The 27,500-nt window shown below is 46.4% G+C and overlaps 1 protein-coding gene across 4 annotated transcripts in view; it reads right to left on the minus strand.

Annotated features, from left to right (window-relative positions):
- The window catches only part of LOC139752893 (uncharacterized), a 469,040-nt gene that overhangs the window by 373,034 nt on the left and 68,506 nt on the right, over positions 1-27,500 (minus strand). For 2 of the 4 annotated variants that reach the window (XM_071668923.1, XM_071668925.1), the window contains exon 4: positions 18,567-18,622. The exons of the other annotated variants lie outside the window; for them this stretch is intronic. The gene's annotated coding sequence lies outside the window, so the exon portion shown is untranslated. The remainder of the gene's footprint in view (positions 1-18,566; positions 18,623-27,500) is intronic. 4 annotated transcript variants of the gene reach the window in all.

Consider the following 27,500-nt stretch of genomic DNA (forward strand, 5'->3'; position numbering starts at 1 on the left):
AGTGACAGTGACTACAAGCTGTGATGACAGGCAGTGATAACAGGTTGTGATAAGGGTCACTGATAACAGTCAGTGATTAAAGGCTGGGTCAAGAGGCAGTGATCAAAGGCAGTGATAACAGGGCGTCATAAAAGCCGTGGTAACAGGCAATCATAACAGGCTGTGATAACACGCAGGGATAGCCGAAACTGATAACAGGCAACGATAAGAAGACTGTGATAACAGCAGCAGTGCTAACACGGCTGTCGCATAACTGGCAGTGATAACAGTGCTGACAGTAGTTGTGACGAAAGCAAACATGAAATTGGCTGTGATGGCTGGCGATGATAACAGCAACGATAACAGGTTGTGATAACAAGAACAGTAACATGAGACTCCCGGCGATGATAAAAAAAAAACAGGTGATGGCAGGTTGTGATGACGACACTGACAACAGGCTGTGATGATAACGGTGAAAACAGGCTGACAACAGCAGTGACAACAAGCTGTGACAAGCAGTGACAACAAGCTGTGACACAGCAGTGATAACAAGCTGTGACACAGCAGTGACAACAAGCTGTGACACATCAGGCAGGTGACAATACAGAGGAGGTACAGGAAGAAAACGGTATGAACGAACAAGAAACATTCAACAAAGACAATTACAAATAAATAAAATAAATAAAAGGATCACACAATCAATAAAGATAGAGAAAATAAAAGCTGAAATCCTTTGTTAGTTTAAAAACATCTCTCTCTCTCTCTCTCTCTCTCTCTCTCTCTCTCTCTCTCTCTCTCTCTCTCTCTCTCTCTCTCTCTCTCTCTCTCTCTCTCAATAAAACCAAAGGATAATGATCTACTCTCTCACTACAGTAAAGACTTATTACCAGCTTATCGCCGTAATAAAGAGTTATCCACCATTATGTAAGGGCCAGTAAAGTCTAGCCAGCTGTGCCCCACTTATGACACAAATCGTGAAATCATTTCTGAATAAATAAAAAAAAAAAGGAGAACACAGACGCCCAGTCATCATTCCCCAGCTCCACAATAATGAATTTACGTAGGGAATTCTGATAAACGATAAATGACTGTCTATAATCACCCCAGGACCAATCTCGAGTGAAAGAGACCTTGTGTTACCCACGACCCAAAGCATTTCTGGAGGCTTAAGGCTGCGCTACTTCCAGCAGCAGGGAAATGTAGACTCCTTTGGAGTGAGAAGTTCATTCGACGAGACTGCTGTGCTCTTAATTATACAGCCTCGCCAAAGGTGACTTTTCACTCGTGGCGGTGTGGCCTCTCGCGGGCGGAGCCCGGTAACACCAAACGAACCACTTCAAACGAGACGAGAGTGAAATGTCAACAAAGTCGTGTGTATTCATCAGTAAAAGTTAATCAAATTATTCATTTCTACTTCACCTTAGCCAATCATCATTCATGTTGTAGATTTATTTGACCGGAAGCGCCTTTCGCACATCATTCATGCATATTTCGGTGCACTTTATACTTACGCACCTTTCACACACTCCACATTGACGCACCTTTCGCACACCCCATTATCTACCCACCTTTCGCACACCTAAATATTCATCCACCTTTCGTATACCCTAATATTCACTCACTTTTCGTACACCCCATATCTACCCACCTTTCGCACATCACCATATTTACCCACCTTTCGCACACCCCCACATTCACCCACCTTTCGCATACCCCCATATTTACCTACCTTTCGCACACACACCCCTAATATTCACCCAACTTTCATACACCCCATATTTACCCACCTTTCGTACAACCCATATCTACCCACCTTTCACACACTTCCGCTAGACCTTACGCGCTCGCCCTACCCTTGTGTCGGCCTTCGCTCGCATACAAACTTCTCATTCACTTTCCCCAGCTGCAGGATTTTTTCTTTTTATAGGTATACAAGAGGGTGAGAGAGAGAGAGAGAGAGAGAGAGAGAGAGAGAGAGAGAGAGAGAGAGAGAGAGAGAGAGAGATGGTGTGTGTGTGTGTGTGTGTGTGTGTGTGTGTGTGTGTGTGTGTGTGCCTTATTTGCATCCCCCGGCAGACCGGGAGGTGGTGCAGTACATATTGATGTTGTTTCCTGTTAGTTCGTGGTAGGGGAGGATGGTGGCTACGCTAAGCCCGGCATTGTTCACTGTGTACATCGATCTGTGTACATCCCTTGGGGGCTTTTTGAGGTTTCGGTGGGCACCGGGGGGCGCGTTCCAGGTGTGTGTACACAGCTTGGGCCCAGGTCTGGGATATGTATGTGTACTGAGGGAGTGTGTGTCATGGTCGTCTACCAACCTCTGTCATACGAGATCGAAAACACCCGTCCTTTTCGCTAGTGAACTCCCTCCCTCCTTGCCCCCCACCATGCCGTCCTTGGGCGTTCCAAACCCTCCCTCCCAGCAGAAAGCTCCCCCTCTCACTCGGGCGTTCTCGCTACGCTCCCCTTCCCATCAGAGAACTACCCCTCCCCAAAGGGAACGTTCTTTCTACACACCCCTTCCACTACAGAACCCGTCGCCCCTCCTCCCTCCCTCCCTCTCTCTCCCACACGGGCGCTCTCTCCACGTGCCCCTCCCCTCATGAATATCTCACGTTCCTTCACGTCTTCGACCACCCTTCTCCTTTCAGTCTTATATTACCGTCCATTAGCGTCTTCACCCCACCTGCACCGCCCCCTTCACCACCTCCTGAAGCCATTATAAACAGTTCCTGGCTCTCTGGTGGCCATCATGTTCGTTTTATCATCTCTGTGTTCCTCCTCCCCACCTGCAGGCTGTGGTCACATGTGAACCAGCCCCATGCCCAAGATGCAGTCCATAGTCTGTATAATTACCAGGTCTTGAGACACCCGCAGGCTGACGTCCACACCTGCACCAGGCCTTGACACACCTGTAGACCAACGTCCACACCTGCACCAGACCTTGACACACCTGCAGAACAGCATCCACACCTGGACCAAGCCTTGACACATCTGCAGAACAGCATCCACACCTGGACCAGGCCTTGACACACGTGCAGACCAGCGTCCACACTGCACCAGGCCTTGAAACACGTGCAGACCAGCGTCCAGTAGCCCCAACTCCGCCACAGTTTCTAAATCTACTCCCAAAACATATACCAAACATTCCCTCTCATCTGGCCGTCCCACTATTACCCAACAATCAAATTCTCGTACCAGGCATAAAGCAGTGCTACTTTCAGCGACACTAGTACCTTCTTTCTGCTCGCAGTGTGTCCTAAATTACTCCCTCTCTTACAACTCCCGCAATTTGTGAGGGAGTTCGCCGTTATTACTGCAGCGTAACGCCAGCAGAAGCGTCCCCCAGTTGGTAATTGCTTTCAGTGGTATGAAGTTCCACTCCTTCATCCCTCGTTTCTTCCATGTGTGTTTCCACGGGTCTTGATCTCCGACCTCAGCGTATACCACGAGGGAACAAAGAGAATGCCAGTCCCGCCCACAGCACTCCGTGGCCAGCAGCGTCGCAGGCGCTGCAGCTCACTGCCACAGGCACTGTTCACTGCTACAGGTACTGGCCACGAACATAAGACATAGCTCAATGCTACAGGCACCGCTCACGGCCAAAGACACTGCTTCCTGCCAACGACAAAGGTTCACTGACACAGACATCGCTCAGTGAAACATGCACTGGTCACTGCCACAGGCAACGCTCACTGTCCAAGGCACCGCTCACTGCCACAGGCATTGCTCATTGCCACATCCACTGCCACATGCACTATTCACTGCCACAGGCAACGCTCACTGCCAAAGACACTGCTCACTGCCACATAATCCAATCAACACCTCTATTACTTTTCCCCTCATTAAGGAGCCTTGCCACGCTCTACCGATCCCCTCCCCTTATTTCATCATGGGAAGGGAGGAGGGTGAGTGGCTCTCAGCGAATGATGGTTTTAGTCAAGGGCGTTGTGATGTTACCATAACTGTTTAATGTCTTCATGGACGGGGTGATGAGGGAGGTAAATTTGAGAATCTTGGAACAAGGGGCGGGTCTGAGGTATATTTGAGGTCATGCCAAACGGTTTGGTGAAAAGAGAGGAGGTGGTGAAAGTCTTGCGTGAGATGAAGTGTGGCAAAGTAGCTGAAGTAGATGGGACTGCAAGTGAATATCTTAAGAGACGGGTGACAATGTTGACGATTGGTTATTCAGGGTTTTCCATGTATGTGTGGCCCAAAGTAGGGTGTCTGAGGACAGGCAGGATGCCTGTATCGTGCTAGTATATATTACGTGCCGATTAAAGAGGCAAAATTCTGTCGAGCATACCTAGTAAGTTGTATGGAAAAGTGATGATATGGAGGGGGGGGGGAAGTGGTGGCATGCACAGAGCATCCGACTGGGGAGATGCAATATGGCTTCAAGAGTTGGAGAGAATGTTTGGATTAGGAGTCTACTTTGAAAAACGTCTGTAAGAAATACATGGAGAAGAAAAATTTGCATGTGGCATTCATGGATCTGGATAAAAGCGTAAGACAGGGCTGACAGAGGATACGTTCTGGAAGGTGTCACGAATATAAGGTGTGGGAGGAAAGCTGCTAGAAGTGAAGGGTTGTCATCTGGAGAGGTAGGCGTATGAGCAAGGAGGAAGGGAGGAGGGGGCATGGTTCCAAGTGAGGGTGGGTTCTGCGTCAAGGTTGTGTTGTGATGTCACCATGGCTGTTTAATTTCTTCCTGGGTAGGGAAATGCAGGCAGGGTTCTTCGACAGAGCGGCGGGGATAAAGTATACTAAGAATGTGGGTAGAGGGGGCTGAGAGGCGGGTCAGAAGTTGTTTCCAGATGACACTGTTCTGATGGAGGGTGCGAGTGACAACCTGTGTGAAAGGAGGAGATTTAGATAAGGTAATGAACTTTAGCAAAGGGGAGGAGGATGACACGGGTTTGCTGGAGTCGTGAGCTTAAGAATGGGAAGAACTTGGAGGGAGTGGTGTTCTTTAGAAACCCGAGAGGGGATATGGCAGCGGATGGAACTATGGAAGCTGAAGTGAACCATACGGTGGGTGAGGAGGGGGCAAAGATCCTGGGTGCACTGAGAAGTGGAAGGACAGTTCACACTCTGTGGGGGCAAAGAAGGGTATGTTGGATGGCATAATAGCTCCGCCTGGGCTTTCTGGAAGGACGTGTGGGAAATGATACTCAGTGAGGTCAATATGTGGTGTGTGGATGGTCGATGAAAGAGAGGAGTGGCAGCAAGGAGAGAACTATTGAGAGCTGAAGAGGGTTTGCTGAAATGGTTTGGATACATAGAGAGGATGAGCGAAGAGAGAGACTGGGTAAAAGAATATACGAGACAGAAATGGATGGACCAAGGAGGAGACGTGGGATCGAGATGGATATGGAAGGATGAGGTGAAAGAGACTTCGAGTTATTTGGAGTCGAATACTCGAATACTTAGAAGGGTGTAAGGTGTGCATGAACGGAAGAGAAATGGAACGATAAGGCATACAGGGGACGACGTGCTATCATTGGGCTGAAGCAGGGTATATAAAGCGATCATGAGACACAAGGGAATGGTGTGTGGGGCTTGGCTGTGGATACGGTGCATCATGCATGACAGATATGGGCGTAAATGTAAGCAAATGAGGCCGACCTTCGTCTATACTTGATACTGTCTCGCTAAAGCAGGAAACGACGAAGTAGTATGAAAGTACACACACACACACACACATTACATATACATATATATACATATATATATATATATATATATATATATATATATATATATATATATATATATATATATACACAAACACACATAAAACCCAAATTGCCAATTAAGCTTCATTGTTAGTTGACCTTTTTTGTTAAACAGCTCGAATCCCGATCAAGTTAATTATTTACAAAACCCGCAAGTTTGACCTGGTAACAAAATATTTTCATAAAAATGTGAAACGGGAAAAAGTCAGTCCCGAATAAAAGAACGAAACCTGACCTAAAAAAAAAAAAAAAAATGGTTCGCTGTATCGAGATCCATTGTGTATATCTATCTATCTAAATATCTATCTATCTATCTATATACATATATATATATATATATATATATATATATATATATATATATATATATATATATATATATAAAGTTGGGTCGTGTTTGGTCAGTATTGTACAGTAGAATCCGATTAAGCCTAGCCAACAAGTCTGTCTAATCTGTATGACATATTCATGGATGGCCACACGCACACACACACACACACACACACACACACACACACACCCTAGTCTTAGCAAGGGAGGAACAGTAACAGAAGACTAAATCTACGAGGAATACTCCTTGATTCCACTGATGATAATACAGGAGGGGAGGCGGACTTCCATCACCCACTCTCTATCCAATCCCCCGCCATCCGCGACACAAAGTGGATAAGTGGATAGTGGGTTTCCTTCTCCTCCCACTCCCTACATCCCTTAGGATAGAGATATACCAGTGCCAATCATGGTGGATTAGGCCAGCAGAATGATAAACGGAAGAACAGAGACGACACCGAGTATCGACAGACATAATGTCAGGGATAACACTGAGTCTGTAACATCCGACGAGCACCTCGCAGTAATACATGAAGCTTGTCTGTGGGTAGAAAAAAAAAACAAACAGCAACAACAATAAAGGTAAGCTGCCATCGAAACAGTCAAAGCGGCGTTGCAACACTGCGATGGAGCGTCACAATCATCCAGCGAAATATGCATCCCGGCAACACAGGCACAGAGACAGGAAAGAAAATGGGAATTAGTAAAGAGGGAAATAGAAAGAGGGAAATACAGAGAGAGAGTACACATTCAAAACCGCTGTGGCACCAACGTAGAATATAAAACAAATATATATATATATATATATATATATATATATATATATATATATATATATATATATATATATATATATATATATATATATATATATATATGCTCAAATTACAGAGGTATAAGTTTGTTGAGTATTCCTGGTAAATTATATGGGAGGGTATTGATTGAGAGGGTGAAGGCATGTACAGAGCATCAGATTGGGGAAGAGCAGTGTGGTTTCAGAAGTGGTAGAGGATGTGTGGATCAGGTGTTTGCTTTGAAGAATGTATGTGAGAAATACTTAGAAAAGCAAATGGATTTGTATGTAGCATTTATGGATCTGGAGAAGGCATATGATAGAGTTGATAGAGATGCTCTGTGGAAGGTATTAAGAATATATGGTGTGGGAGGCAAGTTGTTAGAAGCAGTGAAAAGTTTTTATCGAGGATGTAAGGCATGTGTACGTGTAGGAAGAGAGGAAAGTGATTGGTTCTCAGTGAATGTAGGTTTGCGGCAGGGGTGTGTGATGTCTCCATGGTTGTTTAATTTGTTTATGGATGGTGTTGTTAGGGAGGTAAATGCAAGAGTCTTGGAAAGAGGGGCAAGTATGAAGTCTGTTGGGGATGAGAGAGCTTGGGAAGTGAGTCAGTTGTTGTTCGCTGATGATACAGCGCTGGTGGCGGATTCATGTGAGAAACTGCAGAAGCTGGTGACTGAGTTTGGTAAAGTGTGTGGAAGAAGAAAGTTAAGAGTAAATGTGAATAAGAGCAAGGTTATTAGGTACAGTAGGGTTGAGGGTCAAGTCAATTGGGAGGTGAGTTTGAATGGAGAAAAACTGGAGGAAGTGAAGTGTTTTAGATATCTGGGAGTGGATCTGTCAGCGGATGGAACCATGGAAGCGGAAGTGGATCATAGGGTGGGGGAGGGGGCGAAAATTTTGGGAGCCTTGAAAAATGTGTGGAAGTCGAGAACATTATCCCGGAAAGCAAAAATGGGTATGTTTGAAGGAATAGTAGTTCCAACAATGTTGTATGGTTGCGAGGCGTGGGCTATGGATAGAGTTGTGCGCAGGAGGATGGATGTGCTGGAAATGAGATGTTTGAGGACAATGTGTGGTGTGAGGTGGTTTGATCGAGTAAGTAACGTAAGGGTAAGAGAGATGTGTGGAAATAAAAAGAGCGTGGTTGAGAGAGCAGAAGAGGGTGTTTTGAAATGGTTTGGGCACATGGAGAGAATGAGTGAGGAAAGATTGACCAAGAGGATATATGTGTCGGAGGTGGAGGGAACGAGGAGAAGAGGGAGACCAAATTGGAGGTGGAAAGATGGAGTGAAAAGGATTTTGTGTGATCGGGGCCTGAACATGCAGGAGGGTGAAAGGAGGGCAAGGAATAGAGTGAATTGGAGCGATGTGGTATACAGGGGTTGACGTGCTGTCAGTGGATTGAATCAAGGCATGTGAAGCGTCCGGGGTAAACCAAGGAAAGCTGTGTAGGTATGTATATTTGCGTGTGTGGACGTGTGTATGTACATGTGTATGGGGGGGGTTGGGCCATTTCTTTCGTCTGTTTCCTTGCGCTACCTCGCAAACGCGGGAGACAGCGACAAAGTATAAAAAAAAAAAAAAAAAAAAAAAAGAAAAATATATATATATATATATATATATAAAAGAACATACGAAGAGGATGGGTGAAGCCCTCCCTTACATAAGGGCGTAGGAGCTGTGTGTGTGTGTGTGTGTGTGTGTGTGTGTGTGTGTGTGTGTGTGGTGGATGGAGGTTGAAGCCAGTGAGGGTTATCCATCTTCGACCACCTGGAACAAGTCATCAATCACGCTAATGGTGATCCAGGCCATCGTTACCACCCTTCAAGGACCTGGGAATTGTTAAATCGTTCTCAGTACCTCGCCATGTATCGACATGATTTCCTCCCCCATTACATCTGCTTCACCTGAGCCTACTTAACGTCTGTCTTGGGTATTTCATCTCCTCCTCCTCCTCCTCCTCGTACCACTATATAGCCATCCCTTCTAAATAGCAGCTATGGCTTTTAAGGTGGTGTTCAGTGGACGATCTTGCACAAGTGCTGTTTTATGTTACTTTCATTTCCCCCTCTGGAAGATTACTGCCGTCCTTCTTCGGGCGATGCTTCTGTCTCTCCCGAAGAGCATATAGCAGACGTCATTATTGCTGGATCGTTAGACAATATATCCCCTCTTCTCTAGGGGCTATGGCATCATCCAAATCAAAAAGTCTGTCACCAATTTCTCTCAAAGCCAATCGATGGTGGAAGCTGGAGTGTCAGGTTCGCAAAAAATTCTTTTTTTTTTTCACATCTTTAGCTTCCATTCTCACTCGATATCATTGCTCTCCTACGTCTAAGTAAAATGAATTACTCCTTTATCAAGATGTTGACAACATCTGTTATTCCATCTTTCTTTTGTCCATAACAATGATGCTACAACCAGTTAACCGCTCTTTTTTCCCCCAATCTCTTGATCCTAATCGAAATGATTTTGACATTTCTTTCCGTATTTCCACTTTTATCAGACGAGTCAAATCAAAGGTAGCGTGATAGGAAAAAAAAAAATATTAGAGAGAACATCAAAAAAGGGGGGAAAAAAGAGAAGGGGGGGCCATGAAGAAACTGGAGAACACATCATATCCTACACCTAACAAAGTGAAGACAGTTTTTACTAAGTAGGGACGGAGAGACAAGCAAGACTTCCTCTGTGGATGGTGTCCAATGTATCAAGGGATTCGACCCACTGAGCTTGCTGCTCCCTTGCTTGCTCGTCTATGTCACTTTCGCCCGAAATCTAATCCTCTTGCTTTCACTCGCTGACATGCATTAGCACACACACACACACACACACACACACACACACACACATACACACCATCCTAAGAACGGCGATCGTTTGAAATCTTCCAACTGACGTCCTACTAAGCTCATCTCTACAATCCCCCAAATCTTTTAAGTCTCTGTTAATCTTTAATTTCTATCTTGATTAATACAGTCTTATCTCTCTGATTATCCACCGGATGGCTAGACCCACCAGTGACAACGTTTCCTACATTATCATCATTATTTTAGCCGTATTTTCTCAAGAGTTCTCTGGAGGGAGAAAATCTTTTAGCCTACAATATCTCGACACCGTCTTGCAAGTGGTGGCACAAGTCTCTGATCTCCGAAAACTCTCCAATTTTGTAGTTCCCTTCCAAAATTTCATCCTTTTTTTTTTTTTTTTTTTAGAGGTTAACTTTGGTTAACTCGTAGAGTTCTTTCCCTTCATGTGCTATCTCTTTTCATCCCTTAACCAATAACCTTACGTCTACAACAATTACATACTCCACTCGCATGACGCGTGACGTTTCTACGTTATTTCAGTTTCTTCCAAATCTGTTCCATCTTGTTTCGATTACGTCTCGTAATCTGCTTACAAGCGAAATGTACATACAATACTCCACTGGAGCAGACGTAAACATACTTGTCCAACGTCTTTGAAACCAGATTTCCTCCCCATTGCTCTTTCTAAGACTCTTCACGACCTTCTCATCTTATGTGACTCTCCGCAACACAACGCAGTCCATCCACTGGGAATCGGCGAAAGGACTCTGGCCTATAGTGCTAACCCCACATTACGCAGGTACTCGAAGTTTCTTCCTGAAGGAGAGTCGAGATTTTTTTACTCGATTGCCGATACCTTTCCTCTTCTGGGCCGTCACTCTGGTAACCAGAGAACTAATGTGACTGTATATGAAGTACTTCCCATATACTAACAACAGTACATACCTACAGACTCGCTTTGGACTTAACTCTCCTAATCTGTCTTCAAAATTCGACCCACTTCGTCTAGGTCGTAATGCTGGTTCTCTTCGTCTGTTCTACGGCCATGACTCGGGTCTGCGGTCGCAGGAGTAGGCTGGCTTGCTTGCGTGTCTCCTCCGGTCAGCCACAGAGGCCACGGCAAGGTTCAGAAGGTCACTGCGTCACATAATTACCATCGCGAGGTTGTCTGAAACGCGAGGGTGTGCTAATGTGATGTATCCCTTTTTTTGTTCTTCACGTTCACCGTTATGCTATCGAAGTGGTCTACCTTCTCTTGTCCGTTAAGCTTTCGAGGTCTACCTTCTCTTGTCCGTTAAGCTTTCGAGGTCTACCTTCTCTTGTTCGTTAAGCTTTCGAGGTCTACCTTCTCTTAGTCCGTTAAGCTTTCGAGGTCTACCTTCTCTTAGTCCGTTAAGCTTTCGAGGTCTACCTTCTCTTGTCTTCCTCAAGAGCTACGAGTTGTTCCTCTCTAAGAGGGAAGTTTACCCACACACTTATAAGCTCTTAAAGAGTATTATTCTTGAGCTATTTTCTCTCTATATTCTATCCTCAACACTACCTTTTTTTCGCAAGACATGGCGCCGATGTGGACTTCGTGACTGAACCAATGTCAAACGAGGAAAGCTAGGCAGAGATACGTAGCAATTCCGGTAAGGCACAGGTCCATTAGGGCCAACGAACAGAGCCATTAAGGAAAATGCGAAATGTATCCATCTGCTTTTCAGGTCGCAACACACTTCTTGCGTAATGTAGGTCACCAGGAAAGTGGTAGACAGGCATCCAATATTGAAGGAAGGAAATGGGGGACTGAACCAGTTCATGAGTAATGGGGGGCTGAACCAGTTCATGGGTAATGGGGGGACTAAACCAGTTCATGGGTAAAGGGGGACTGAACCAGTTTATGGGTAATGGGAGACTGAACCAGGTCATGGGTAATGGGAGACTGAACCAGGTCATGGGTAATGGGAGACTGAACCAGGTCATGGGTAATGGGAGACTGAACCAGTTCATGGCTAATGGGGGAACTGAACCAGTTCACGGACGGGTTGAGGGACGACATGAGACGCGTCTACACAAGAGGTGGAGAGACTCTTCTTGTGTTCAACCGATTAGAAAAGAAGTGGACCCCTACCAGATGGTCTTCCATTCATCTCTCTCTCTCTCTCTCTCTCTCTCTCTCTCTCTCTCTCTCTCTCTCTCTCTCTCTCTCTCTCTCGCAACATTTGATCTACACAGTTGAGGGAAACTTACAGTTACTTGCGAACATAACGACACCTTATCAGCAGCTATTGAAGCGAGTTCCTGAAACTCGAGGAAGGACTGGATATCGAAGTATTTAAAAAAAAACAAGAGGACGAGATCCCATTACCAGTGAATAAGACGTACGTAAACACATGACAGGCGAGCGGCGCCGGCAAATACGTACAACGTGATCGCTAGCGTGCCAGCAGCAGCAGTGCCGACAGTGCTCGAGTCACACCTGCAGTGCCGACATCTCTCAAGTAACGGGTGCAGTGCCGACAGGGGTTAATCCACCCCCATCCACATCCCTCCGCCTTGATTTGGATCACCTGATGACGTGTGTCACGTGTGTGTGTGTGTGTGTGTGTGTGTGTGTCTCACAAGAAGGGGAAGGGGTGGCAGAGGGTGGCAGTGTGTGTGTGGGGTGGATGGCAGACGTTGGCATAAGGGGATTACAGATGGTAGCAGGGGAGGGAATGACAGACGCTGGCAGAGAATGGGGAGACAAGGTTGCAGGGGGACGGGGATGTCACACGGTGGCGGGGGATGGGGAGACAACGTTGCAGGGGAGGGGATGTCACACGGTGGCGGGGGATGGGGAGACAACGTTGCAGGGGAGGGGATGTCACACGGTGGCGGGGGATGGGGAGATAACGTTGCAGGGGAGGGGATGTCACACGGTGGCAGGGGATGGGGAGACAACGTTGCAGGGGAGGGGATGTCACACGGTGGCGGGGGATGGGGAGACAAGAGTGCAGAGGAGGGGGGGAGGTGGGTGGGGCAGCGTGGCTGGCTGTGCGCCTGCTATCAAGAGGGACGTATGCCTCACCTGTCACATTGCCTCCTCGGGGCTCTGGTTATTTATCATAATGAGATAATTAATTACCTCAATCTATATCCGGCGGCAGATACCTTGCCAGGTGAGGGGTGGTGTGGGGCTCCTTGCCAGGTGAGGGGCGGTGTGGGGTTCCTGCCAGGTGAGGGGCGGTGTGTGACTCCTGTCAGGTGAGGGGGGGATGTAAGGCTCCTACCAGTTGAGGGACTGTGTAAGGCTCCTACCAGTTGAGGGGCGGTGTGGGGTTCCTGCCAGGTGAGGAGCGGTGTGTGGCTCCTGTCAGGAGAGGGGCGGTGCGGAACTCCTGCCAGGTGAGGGACGGTGCGGAACTCCTGCCAGGTGAGGGACGGTGTAAGGCTCCTGCCAGTTGAGGGGCGGTGTGTGGCTCCTGCCAGGTGAGGGACGGTGTGGGACTCCTGCCAGCCAAGCAGGCAGGTAGGGAGGGAGGAGGGGCGAATCTCGAGACGGTTCAGCATTTTGAATCTAAATATTCATCTACTGCTCGTGTCATCCATACAACCACTGTGTACAAACCGTCGAGGAGAGTCAGATACTATGATCTCACAGGACCCGGACATGATGCTTCTGCTGGCGGGAGTATTGGGTACGGCGTCGGGCTCGGGACAGCCTCAGGGAGGAGGCTGGGTACGGCGTCTGGCTTGGGGCAGCCTCAGGGAGGAAGCTGGGTACGGCGTCTGGCTTGGGGCAGCCTCAGGGAGGAGGCTGGGTACGGCGTCTGGCTTGGGGCAGCCTCAGGGAGGAGGCTGGGTACGGCGTCTGGCTTGGGGCAGCCTCAGGGAGGAGGCACTGCCTGTCAGCATGCAGATGGTGTACTCTTGTTCCTCTCTCAACACTAGATCTCGCTGTGATCGCAATCGGTGCTAGAAATCTGCAGAGAAGGGGGTTGGAAGTTCCCAAGGATCACGGGCAAACGCGGAGACGTGCAAATAATGGAGATCCAGGGGATGTTTCCTTGACGTGATCAGCTGAAAGGGCAGAAGCCCCTACATCGACGACCCAAACTACCTGAAGCCCCGCGCTAAAGCCCCTACACCCGCCCCTGTAAACAACCTGGAGGAGGGTAAACATCTCAAGCTCTACGATGGGAGGTCTACAGTCACTCGTCTCCTTGCAAATAGGTGAGTCATCTCACCACCTCCCGTCCTCGTGAATGTGTAAATCGGTTCCTCACGTCCCTGTAAAACCAGGACGCCCTCCCTACACCTGCGACCTGATCCTTGCAGCCATTTACCCCGTTAAGCCAAAATAAAAAGGAGCGTGTGAACCCCCCGATCAAGTATGGGGTGAAAAGACGACTATCGGAGAGGAACTTGCGCACAGTTGACCATTATAATCAGGCAAAGCGCAAGTCCTCCTGACGTCCCTACCTATAACGTTGCAGAACACAGACTTCGCCCCTACCACAGATGATCTCGCGATGTATTTACTGCATTCGATGCTAATTCACTGACGTAAATTATCAATAACCTTTTCCATGCAGTCCTGAGGAGACACGCAGGGCGGCTCCCTTACATCACAACCCCCCCTTTTTTTTTTACACCGCCTCCCGCATGCCCCCCCCCCCCCCCCCCCCCCCCCCCATCGCGTTCCCGAGGGCCGACGTGGCGCCGAACTCTCGGTCGCCTGGATCGAACTTTTGGTCATTTGACCGAGCGGGTGGGGAGGGGCGATGACGGTAGCGGGGGAAGAGGAGGAGGAGGAGGAGGCCGGGGCTGCACTTGTATCCTCCAGGTGTTCCCAACTTGCCCGTCGCCCTCCGTGAGACCGAGAAAGTTTGGCACTAACTCGGGCAAACCCACCCCAGCTGCACCCAACATCCCACTCTCCCTCGCCCCACCACAGAGAGGTGAGCTTCATTACACCGCCGCCCAGGCGCCAAAACCAAGGGGGGCGAGTCACCTACAGAAGACTTTTTACTCCTGAAGGTCCGCCCGAAGCTCGGGTTAATCCAAGGGCGTACTACGGCCCCGGCAGCATGTGTGTGTGTGTGTGTGTGTGTGTGTGTGTGTGCCCTTGGTCTAGTAAACTCTTGGGCAGCAACCGAGTCACGGAAGACATGGTCGTTTTTTTGTTCTTATTTTTTCCCCCCCACAATTTCACAAAGAACAGCGGGAGGTCACGAAGGGATGAGGCACAACATGAACGAATGACTCTATAAGAACATAAAGGCAGTGAGAGAGAGAGACACGATGGTAATATGGCTGAAGGAGAACGAGAACAAACAAGGCTATTTTATAGGCCTACGTGTTGTACAGGTGGGCGTAGTTGACCATGACGCATTCATGGGCCGCCCGGGGTCGAGCGCAAAGGTTCGAATCCTGGATGCGGCAGTCGGGTCACAGTCAACCCAGCCGTTCATCAACCCCTTAAGGGTTGGTCGATAAAATAGGTACCTGGTTCAGGTTACGATATATATATATATATATATATATATATATATATATATATATATATATATATATATATATATATATATATATATAAAGCATTTAAGGTATGGTCTTGATCAGAGTGCCGCCTCAACTAACAAAAAAAAATATTGGAACCAAGAACTCGAGCAGTGAGACAGTCATGCGATATTCAAAAACAAATATTCTCCCAAGATTTTCCTGTAAACAAAGAGATTACAGGCAAATTCAGACGAGCCATTGAAACACTTAAGCGAATGCCGGAGACGTTGAGCGGGGCAGAAATAACCACGTAAGGCCAAGCAGGAGAGAGAGAGAGAGAGAGAGAGAGAGAGAGAGAGAGAGAGAGAGAGAGAGAGAGAGAGAGAGAGGAAGTAGGTGTCAGTAAGGGCGCGCGGAGAAGAACCACCTGACGATGACGACAGAGATACCCCTCTGCCCACACCGACTGCCAGGACGACAACCTATAGAGGTGTGTGTGTGGCACGACGCGTGCGGGCGCGCGTGCGTGCGCGCGTACGTACGTGCGTACCATCACTGCGACGACGGAGGCGCTCTGGACGCCGACTGGCGTACCGCCGATGCAACAACCAACGCATTACCACGCACGGTAGAGGCACTTCGCCCCGCGCAGGTGAGAACAGACGGGTGGTTCCGTCCAGCGCATTACTATGCACACGAAACCCGTTGCTTGGTATCGAACCCCCTGGGCCGTGAGGCCAGCAGCGTAGGGCAGAGCAACCCAGCCACTGTGACTCGGGCAAGTCATCGGTGTTGCTACTCCTCTGACGACCACTAGAAAGGAGGAGGGAGGAAGGAGGGAGTCATGGTGGACTCGAAGACACCCACTCTCCTCCTCCTCCTCCTCCTCCAGGACTGGGTCGAGGGTCAATATTCGCGCTAGCGACGTGTCCGGCGCCTCTCCACTCCCGGCTCCACTGGAGAAACAAATCTACAACTTGTTCGACAGCTTCCCGGGACACGGAGGAGGAGGGAGGAGGAGGAGGAGGAGGAGACTGGCTGCACCGACTTGAACGTGCCACGGGCACCTGGGGCACAGCACAACCCCGTTCTTAATGTTTACAGGAACAATCGACGCTCTCGCCACGGAGTGGGGAAAATAGAACTCGGTGACGACTAATTTCATCTCGTGTGATGTCCCTTACGTCCATTTATATCCAGAGTTATAATACCGCGTCCGCGACGCTGCCAAGACGCCCTCCCCGCCTTGCCCTAGCTGCACCGCGAAGGGCTAGGGGGCCACAGTTTGGAACTTGTGAAATTACAGCGACGTTCCTCCGTTATGTCCACTGGTGATGGGATGATCTATCACGTGTGTCCGCCTCTCCTTCATGCAGACCACATCCATCATTCGCAGCGGGAGGGAAAATCAACGTTCTTCTTCTCTCTTAAACCACTAGCGACGCCGCTCTGTACATCATGCGTTCAGTGTACCTTGATTTCCCTCGGAATTTCTAGCTGGTCCGTGGAGAGTTCTCGCCTCCTGGCTGGACCTCAGCGTGTGTGTGTGGGTTTTTTTTTTATGCCACTCAATGTTGATTAACAGTCGCGCGAGCCATGGCGTCGTTTGTTTAAGATCCCCATCACGGAGGTGTCTGAAGTGCGAGTCAAGGGTACATATTCTATAACCGCCACTCCCTTAGTCTGATGGTGCCACACATCTGACAGGCTCGCCCCCCTAATTTATCTCTCGATGATCTCTGTACTAACGAGTAAAACCTGGTAAAACACAACTTCCATCGGATGACTGTGGCTTACCAAAGGATGTCTCGCGCCGTAAGCTTGCACGAACAGGTCTTGGTTCTAAAAACCGAGCCTCGGTACCACAGTCCCCCCCTACACTCAGAACTGTACGGTGATTGGTGTGAAAATAGAAACCTCTCCTGGGTCGCGAGACCAGGCGAAAGCGCGCCATCAGACTTCACAAGTTCCTCAACAGACTCGCGTTCGACTCCCGTGTTCGAGAGAGGCTCGAAACCCCCACTTGACATTTCTCACAAGGGATGAAGACTCTCTCTCTCTCTCTCTCTCTCTCTCTCTCTCTCTCTCTCTCTCTCTCTCTCTCTCTCTCTCTCGTTAGCAACAAGCGCCTGCTGCCTTGGCAACGTCCGTTACTCCATCTCGCCGCTTATTCCTACGTCTTGACGCGGAAACAACTACATCCAAGATTCTGTAGACGAAACCTTGTTCGATCCTCTCAACCGTGGAACAACACCCGACTACTTTGCCTTCCGTCTTCACCATCACCTCCTCGCCCTTGTCGGCACTCACGCTGGGATTCCCTCCACCCTCATCCAATCCCCAAGGTTCCCTAACCCAAGTCAGCAGTGTGGCCCCAGACACATTAGCACTCGAGGGAATGATCTTCTTCCAAGCTTCGTCTTGTATAACGCCCTCCACCGTTGCTTCATTCGTGTGTGTGTGTGTGTGTGTGTGTGTGTGTGTTGTGCGAAATATGTGGTGATTATTTTTACCGCCAAATAAAGTCAGTTCATGATATTTCACACTGCTTCACTGGACGGCGAAGTTCAATACGAAGCAGTTACGTTCATCGTCCCTCCGACACAGCTGCAGAACGAACAACATTTCACATAGGCTTCTTATAACGTTAATGTGTTAAGTTTTTGCTTACAATATACCCTAAAATTCGAAACTTTTGACATGCGTTTTACATATCTACTCTAAGGTATTCGTCAAATGTCACAAAAGCCGAGTTTACTTTTCGGATCTCTTTCACGAATGCAGTGGAGGAGACTTTATCTCCGGTATGATACTTCAATGATGGTATTGGCACGACCTTTTTCGCCCCTTGACCACGACGGTTCGACCGTTGGGTACTACTGACCTCTGCCTCGATCCCTTTGGGTCAGGCTACAGACCAGGTCATCCTACCGATGGGTCGTCCCGTCGTGCTCAAGGGTCGAACCAACATTATGCAGAGTGGGCCGTTCCATCGAAGTGAATTATTCCCAGTCGTAATGTCTCCCTAAAACAGAATGTAAAAATCTCTGGTGTAAAACAATGAATTTGAAATAAAAGGGGAAAACATGTCTTGATTCTCGTGTTTCCTCACAACACAAACACGTGATCTAAGCCATGTTTCGCTGCATCAACACACACACACACACACACATGAACTACACTGTGTTTGACACTAATACCAAGGCACGAGATCTAAGCTCTCTGACAAAAAAAAGAAAAGAAAAAAAAAACATTCATGCAATTAAGCATCTTTTTTTTTATTCTAACGAGTTATTTGAAACTCGGGGAAACAAAATTTCTTTCTTCTTTATGCTTCTGTAGGACACTAATTCTAAACTGAGTCTCTTGCATGCGCCTGTGATATAATGAAAGCTAAAGGAATGACCCAAATCTAAAGAACTTTATACAAGAACCTTTACGACGTACCTTTGTTCACAGTCGCTCCCTCGCACGGTTGAGAACCTCCTCTCTGCTCCATATAACTGTAAATCCAGATATGAGTCAGGTCAACGAAATGCAAGGGGTCAGAAAAAAAAAATCTTCATCAAATAATTCCATGACTGCATTTCTGGTTTTCCCCTTTTCGTTCCGTTCGTAAACGAATTTCAAAAGGCACACAAAGTAACGAAGAAGGGAAAAGGGTGAGAAACAGATCAGACTTTGACCATCGTGTTGGGGGGAAAGCAAGTTACAAGAACCATCCTGACCAAGACACCTTCGAAATGGAACCATCCCTGAAGCATCTCCGGGGAAAATATCTTTTGGAGGAGCGTGGGAGAGGACCACCTACGTATGTGTCCGAAGTGCTGCTGCTGAGTGTGTTCTCAGATTCGTGGACAAGATCTGAGAAAGGAAGGGGGCGGCTAGGGAAGGTCATGGAAATACCCACGCGAATGGATGACATGCTAACATCTGTCCACACCACAGGGGAGGAAAATAATGATGATGTTAAAAGAAACCAGTTCTTTTCATCTCTACAAGAACTACGAGCCACACACCTCACACAACAGTAAGCTGGGTAAGGGAAGTGCGAGGAGGGAGGCGAGAATATATCCTTTTCCCGACAGATGAAGGGTACATGGTAAAAATAATAAGAAATAAATAAATACAGTTATATAAGGGAAATGTAAAAATCTCTGTTTATTGTAGAAATACCAAGTTGGGCTGCACGCGTTTGACTGTCCTCCCCATGTACACAATTAAGTAGACACACACACACATCAATACAGATCACACACAAGCAAACACACAAATTCACACACAATCATATAATAGCATACACAACACATAAAAACACAAGGCATAAAAAATCTTTACAGATATGCATTAAAACATACACAAACACAAAAGAAAAGACAAATATACACATGTATGAATATTCGCACAAATATATTGCAAATACTTTCCCTGCGCTACTTTATTTGTGGATTAATCGACTTACTCTACAGAGCCAAATTCGTTGCAATCATCGTGATGCCTTGCAACATAATCCTGGTGTTGGAAAAAAGAGAGGATTTTCAACTGTCATAGGAAATTATGGTTGCCCAGAGGGAGTTGTTATAGCCTAGAAAAAACCGAATTCATCTTCGACTTCCCACGAGAAAATCGTGATCACTGTTGCAACTCTTCTTCTCATACGGTAACTCGATTCATTCACGGTGGGGAAAAAAAATGGGAAAGAGTTTTGAAGTGCAGGAAAATGTGAAGCAAAACAATCAAACTATTCGACCTTACATATGCCACCACGATCAGGGATCTGACCTCCAACCACCTGACCTAAGCCTACCTCAGTATAACCCCTGGACTCCATCTAGAAAAATAAAAGAATAATGAAAATGTCATTTACCTTAAGTCCATTACCGTTTTAACGGTGGCGACCACTTAGAAGCCAAACCCCTTTTACGAGTCGCGCAAGGACAAAAACATATGCGTCTAGCTAACTTCCAGCTATAGACCGGGTTGTGATTTTGTGACCAGACACACGCTAAAGTCTGCGTCTTCCAGTAAGGTTCTTTAGAAAATTATCTTCGAGTCCATAAGACCATTTAGACACACACACACACAAAAAGGTCAAAACACCTGAGTAATCAGTACGAGAGAATAATAATAAAAAGAAAGCTAAGCAAATATACTTTAACAGAAGATTCTAATAAAGATTAACCAAGAGTTTTCGTCTCAAAAATACTTACTGAAGCAGAACATGAGAACAAGGAGCAAGGACTATCCAACGAACAACAACTGATGAATTTGTTTTAAAAATTTTCCAAAAGGAATTTAAGAGGCTATAACTTAGTACCCCATTCACGGGCGTCACTCTAATATATTTGAAATATTTTCTTTCGCAGTGATAATTTAGTGTTCATAAAATACAATGATATGGCGCAACGTGAATGGGATCAATAGATTGTTCGGATGGAATGAACATGGCGTTAACAATGAGAGTTATGAAGATTAGGGAAAGAGTGCCGTTGATCCACGCATATCCAGATGACCCTTGTTGAAAATCAAGACCCAATGAAACCTTGCCTAACCTCACTAAGTGATCGTTATCACTTAAATGTAATAACTGATTCAGCACTTATCAGTTTCTTGCTAATGTTCTCAACTTTATCGATTCTCATATACTGTTCAGGTAGATAAATTAAGAACATCAACAAGAAAGTGATGAATGCTAACTCCGAAATTAGCAGTCATATCCAATGAAACATGTTTGAGAGATATCCTGCATATATATATACATATATATATATATATATATATATATATATATATATATATATATATATATATATATATATATTATATATATATATATATGTGTGTGTGTGTGTGTGTGTGTGTGTGTGTGTGTGTATATATTATCCCTGGGGATTGGGGAGAAAGAATACTTCCCACGTATTCCCTGCGTGTCGTAGAAGGCGACTAAAAGAAGAGGAAGCGGGGGGGCCTCAAATCCTCCCCTCTCGTTCTTTTTTTTTTTATTTAATTTTCCAAAAGAAGGAACAGAGAACGGGGCCAGGTGAGGATATTCCCTCAAAGGCCCAGTCCTCTGTTCTGAACGCTACCTCGCTAATGCGGGCTAATTCGTGCTCTCGCGAAGAATAAGTAACATGTATCAGTCTCATGGAAAAAGATCAAAGGAACGTTCTGGCGGTGCGAGTCTGCAGGCAAAATGCATGCGATGGATATCGTCGACTTTTGCATAGAAAATCAAGGTATAGATATCTCGGCTGCTTGCAGAGGTTTCATCTAATTTCAACTTCATATTTTCTTTGATCACCTCAACCCTGACCACTATCTCCTTATTTACCATCGTGGAATTCAAAGAACGATCCCAATCATGATGTATCACTTAGTATATTCCATAAAAATAATACAGCCACTAAAATAAAGAAAAAAAATCACTCCTATTCGAAAGATAATAAAGTGGTGCCCCTAAACTGGTGCTTTAACTTTAAGAAATCGCTCCCCTCACATCAGACAAGATTGCTGGGTAGTGTTTTGTCACTCTCAAGTCCCGCCGTCATATTAAAAGTTTAATGGAAAAAAAGAAAACCTTTTGGAACGATGGTAATTATCACAGGAAGTACATCGAGACCAGGGAAGCCTTTCCCTCTAAGATAATTGGTAAATCCTACTGGTGGGGGCTATGAAGATCAGGAAAGTGTGGGATTCACTAACCTAAAAACTGATCAAACACTAAAAAAAAAAAAAAAAAACCTTACCTAGCTTCCACTTGTGGCCGATATCTACCTTACTTTTAGGTTTTCCTCATTTTTTTTTTAAATGTGACATGAGCTCCATTTACAAATCGTTCCTGAAATTTATCCGACACACCTGGCTTAGGCTGGAGAGGAGAGGGTGGAGTGTGTGTCTATAAACACAGTAAAACACGCGTATAAGCACATTCAAACACCTGTCGCCTCGTCTCTAAACACTAGATGTATTATACACAAAGTTAAGAGGCGGGACAACAATAGTGTATAACTCACTCCCCGCAAAACACAAATAGTAATCACACATCATTCATATATATATATATATATATATATATATATATATATATATATATATATATATATATATATATATATAACACGGAGCTGTACCGCTGGACCTACCTATTTGCATCTGAGGAGCTCAACATATGTAGACATAACTCTTAAGTCATTTTTCTATCAATGTATCATCACCTGAAGGAAGGGAAAAAAAAATATATTAAACCACTCGTCGAACTATTTTGCATTTGTCCATTCCCGTCTGTCACGTGACCTATCACCACCGCAGTAAGCAAACAAGTTGCCCTAATGGCTTTGTTTGGCCATTGATCTCTCCGTTCTCTCGCCAGTAGTTAATGAATGGCAAGGTGTGACCGATCATAACCTAGAGTACCCGTAAGCTGCATTGGCATAGGCTAACCTTAAGCGTAGCTGCGCTTAAGGTTGAATTATGACGTTTTTTTAATATAAAAAAATCATACATACCTAGTTATGATACGCGTGAATGACACATCAGACCGTCAATGTATCTTAAGGAATAAAAACAATGAAGTAGAATTCATTCAGAAACCCCCAGTCTGTCAATCTATCTTAAAAGATAAGAAATATTGAAGTAGAATTCATTCAGAAACCCCTCGGTCAGCGAGCTTTCCACAACAGTTTGCAATGTTTGAACTGAATGGTTAATAGCCTCGCTTTTAATACTATACAGCGCTAGGTGATCAAGTGTCATATGGCCCTTAATTGTAAAATTATGGACATGAACCTTCGCTCGCCAGACAATCCTAGCCTGTTTGAAGCCTTGAGGAACATGGCTGTAACAGACTGATGATTGCTAGGATGCCGACGACGAAGCATCACTACATTGGGACTATGTTGTGTACTATACTCTCTCCTTTCTTTACTCTGGATATGGAGTTTTGTAAGGCTGAGCCTCAGCCGGGACAGCAAAGGGAGAACTTCATCGCTCTTTCGATGGAAGTTGTGAAGTTCGAGTGGAAGGGCGAGTGCGTTGCCTTTCCTGGTGGACATCGGGACCAGATAAAAAGTATTGCATGAACACACGACCGTACTGTCATTGTGGACATGTTCCCTGACGCAGAGGTAATGGGTGTGATTACTGTGTGATTACTATCTTGTAATTACAATGTTTGTTACAGGGGAAAGAGTTTTACTCTCGAATTGCCCCGTCTTTACCTTGGAAATGGGTATCATAGCTTCTACGTACACACACACACACACACACACACACACACACACAAGCCTATGGAGCCTTTGTTTTCACTAACTTGTCATTATTTGATTATAATTTTTCTTTCAGCTTTCCGTACGTAAGTAAAATTAAGAGGAAAATTCATAGTTTACTTGAAAAATGAATGGCACAATTATTCCAAATTTATGCGATAAGCTTAATATTTACAGAGTTGCCAGAGTAAACAATTATTGCATTTGGCATCCTGCTTGACCCCTGGCAACTGTCTTTATGTTAAAACATATCATAATAACTAATCAATCTTCACCAAAAAAAAAAAAAATTGGTCTTTTCAGGGTTTAAGACTATATATATAAAACGCTAAGTTAACTTCTCTGTAGACGAAACCGAAAAAAAAACCCTAATCATTGTCCCATCCTTAGCAAGGAAGCAATTAATTTCTTCAATTATAAGAAAATTTATTCAGGGAAAGAAGGGGAAATAATTCTAAAACTGTTTCATTAGCTGTCGATGATAATATCTAGACTTAAGGAAATGAAGATAAACTTTTAGTATGATAATGCTTGTGTTGCAAGACCAGTCAGTGATAAGGCCCCAGATAAACATGACAACAGTAAATGCTCGTAAAAATATCGAATGAATCGATTAAGCCAATTAAGAGTTCGAGGTCAGCGAATTGTAAAAGATAATGGAATCACAATCAACTGTTTTACCTACAGCTTTAAGGATTTAACGTTTTCTTTCAAACAAAAGTGCACTCGTTCTTTACCTTCTCGTTAAAGGGGTAACGCTGAAATATTGTCGATGTCAGGTTCTCACCATAGTGAGTAACGTAGCTTGCGACATTACAGACTGAAGCCTTTACAGAGTCGTACAACTTAAAAACAAGAAGTAATTTCTAAATCTGTTAAGACAGCACAGACAAAATAGCGACATCAATAGATCATATAGCCTTTTTAGACTCGAGTGAACTAGTAGTTACGAATGTTGTGAAAGGTCTCCCCACTCCCAACTTTATTTGAACCATAAATCGTTTTCTAGTACGCAATGACATGGAAACAGTGTCTTGTCTTGTATTACTACGTTTGTGATGAGTGAATGACTCTGGTCCTTTATCACTATATTTCGGACGGTGATAGGACGGTGTTCACGCTAAAGATGGATCTAGACTGACCACAAATAGTCGTCAGGTGCTCAAACTTAATTCAAAGCCAGGTTTGGGCCGTACCACATCATTATATCACCAGTTCATTCATTCAGTGTCATTACTTCTTTCCCCTGGGCTACGGTAAGACTGTGGGTGACTTCCTTCTCCACTTGAAGACGGGAAGGAGACAGTTCATGGTAAAGTGGCATTCTCATGATTACCATGACGTAATCACTTCGTAATAACAGTCCCTCATCCCCCCACACCCACAGTGCGCTGACGTGGCCATCGCAAACATGTTAATTAGTGAGTTTTGCCCATCGTTTGCCGGGGTATAACAATACAGAGCTTTTCTATTACAGCGATCACTCGCAGCGTCCTTCTCTAACAGCGCTCGTCCGCAGCGCCCTTCTACAACAGCGCTCGTACGCAGCGCCCTTCTCCAACAGCGCTCGTTCGCAGCGCCCTTCTCTTAGCAGCGCTCCTCCGCAGCGCCCTTCTCTAACAACGCTCGTCCGCAGCGCCCTTCTCTAACAGCGCTCGTCCGCAGCGCCCTTCTCTAACAGCGCTCATCCGCTGCGCCCTATATGGAACATCTCCAGAATCTAAGAGTCAATCAACATACCAACTCACACTATACAGACACAACAACAAAACGAGAGAAAAGAGACATTCAGTCCGCTCGGGGAATTGCGGGGGCTGCCGACGCGTCGTCCGCCGCAAAAACTAGTCCACGAAGGTCAGGCGTTGGTTGAATAACGTGGCGAGAGAACTACGGCCGTGAATAAATTTTTTTTCAGTTCGTCTTCTTTTTGTCTCGAGTCATGCTTCCTGCTGTTGCCGGGCTTCACCGTAGAGTCGTGTGTGTGTGTGTGTGTGTGTGTGTGTGTGTGTGTGTGTGTGTGCGCATGCGTGAATAGCCGGATCACTTAATTCTGTTTGAACAGCTATCGACTCCCAGATTCACAATGACATCGAAAAATTTTATATAAGATGGGATGAAATACCTTGGATCTCCGGCATTTTCACACATACATACGATGCACAGAGAACCTCCCCAGAGATATAGAGTACCTCCCCAGAGATATATGGCACCTCCCCCAGAGATATATGGCACCTCCCCCAGAGATATATAGCACCTCCCCCAGAGATATATAGCACCTCCCCAAAGATATAGAGCACCTCCCCCAAAGATATAGAGCACCTCCCCCAAAGATATAGAGCACCTCCCCAAAGAATTCCTCATGTTTCGAGGGAAATGAAGAAGACAGAGATGGCGGTGTTATACAGACCAGCGCCGCCTGGGTGGAGTCTGTATATATGGCTCCAAGGATTCTCCTCAAGACCAGTGGGAAGGTAGCGTCACTAACGAGATGGTTACGTCAACCCCCGAGTGGTTGATGGCGTCGGACAACGATACCAAAATGCCTTTGGTCTGGGTGATGATGATCCGATACACGGGTGACCTGGTTCGTAATGCATCTCACTTCTCGTTGTATGAGGAGGTAAACACACAGGAGTCTACTCCAAGCATGAAGTCTACGCCGAGTATGAAGTAAACCAAAGGAAAAGAGGAAAAGTACCTGTCTCAAAAAAAAAAAAAAAGAGTGGGTGGTTTACGCCACAGTTATTTAGGAAAGACATGGCGGAGGTAGAGACAAAATTCCAAAGCTTCGAACTCTATGGAAACAAATGATGAATCATCACTCGAGGTCTCGCCCACTCGAGATCGTATCAATAGACGAGAAAGACGGGGCCCGAAAACCCCAACGGTTGGGAGACTGAAGCAGCGCTCGAACCACGAGACCTCACGAGATGCGAAGGAGAGGGAGGCCCTGGAGTGGGGGGGGAACAAACCCATCCACAGAACCAAATTCAACTTCCTCAACAAGCTCGACGCTAGCAATACACACAGCATCTATCGAACACACAAATGAAAGAATACACGAGACTGGTGGAGGGAGGGAGGTGTGGGAGGTGGAGAAGAGCTGCCCCAGGTGGTGGTGATGAAGGGATGGGAGAGAGGGAGAGAGAGAGAGAGAGAGGGGTGTCCATCATCCTGTGATGAAGGAAGTCCTTACCCCTGGGGTAGCAATGAGAGGGATTTCACCAGCTGGTGATGATGGGGTGAGGAGGAGGACGACTTCCCCTCCTCCTCCTACCGATGGGCGGAGGGGACGTGGTCTAAACGAGTGGGTGAAGAAGGGAACATCCGCCAGTCAGACGTAGCTGAAGCACGTAGTCTCCATCAGCTGGTGGCGGTCCCTCCTCCTCCACCAGCTGATGGATGGAAGCCTCCAACACCTGAGGAACAGAAACCCCCCACCACTGGGTGAAGAACGGCTGCTTCTAACACCTGGTCAGGTGAGTATCTACGAGGTGATAACGGGTCGAGCCACAAGCTAAGGGAAACGAGGCTTTCAATGAAGGACCCTCACCAGGGAACTAAGGAGCCTTCCCTCATCTGAAGACTGGAGCCTTCCAGTATCAAGGGTGACGACAGGAGTTCTTCTCCTGGGGATGAGGTGGAGGCTCCACAAGACTATGGCAGGAGGCTCCACGTGGAGTCTCCACAAGACTATGGCAGGAGGCTCTACCAGAGGGGAGGAGGATAGGAATCTCCAGAGGGTGATGGGAATAGGCTCCACCCTGAGGGGAATGGGAACCTCCACATGGTGATGGGAATAGGCTCCACCAGGATATAGAATGAGAACCTCCAGTTGGGAATAGGCTCCACCCTGAGAGGGAGGGAGGGGGGGGGGTTAAATTCACCCCCCCCCCTTTGGTAAAGGAGGAAGCCCCCGGCAGATGATGGAAGAAGGCACCGGCACACAAGGGCACCGCCATCCTGCACCGGGTGATGAAATATCACACACACACACACACACACACACACACACACACCCTCAAGTGGCTGAGGGTAGGTTTTTATGGGAAAAGGTGCCGTCACTGCCAAGGTCAAGGTGTGTGTGTCTGTGTGTGTCTGTGTGTCTTTTGGTGTT

The sequence above is a fragment of the Panulirus ornatus genome, chromosome 13 (assembly GCF_036320965.1).
Source record: "Panulirus ornatus isolate Po-2019 chromosome 13, ASM3632096v1, whole genome shotgun sequence".
In the NCBI taxonomy this organism is placed as follows: Eukaryota; Metazoa; Arthropoda; class Malacostraca; order Decapoda; family Palinuridae; genus Panulirus; species Panulirus ornatus.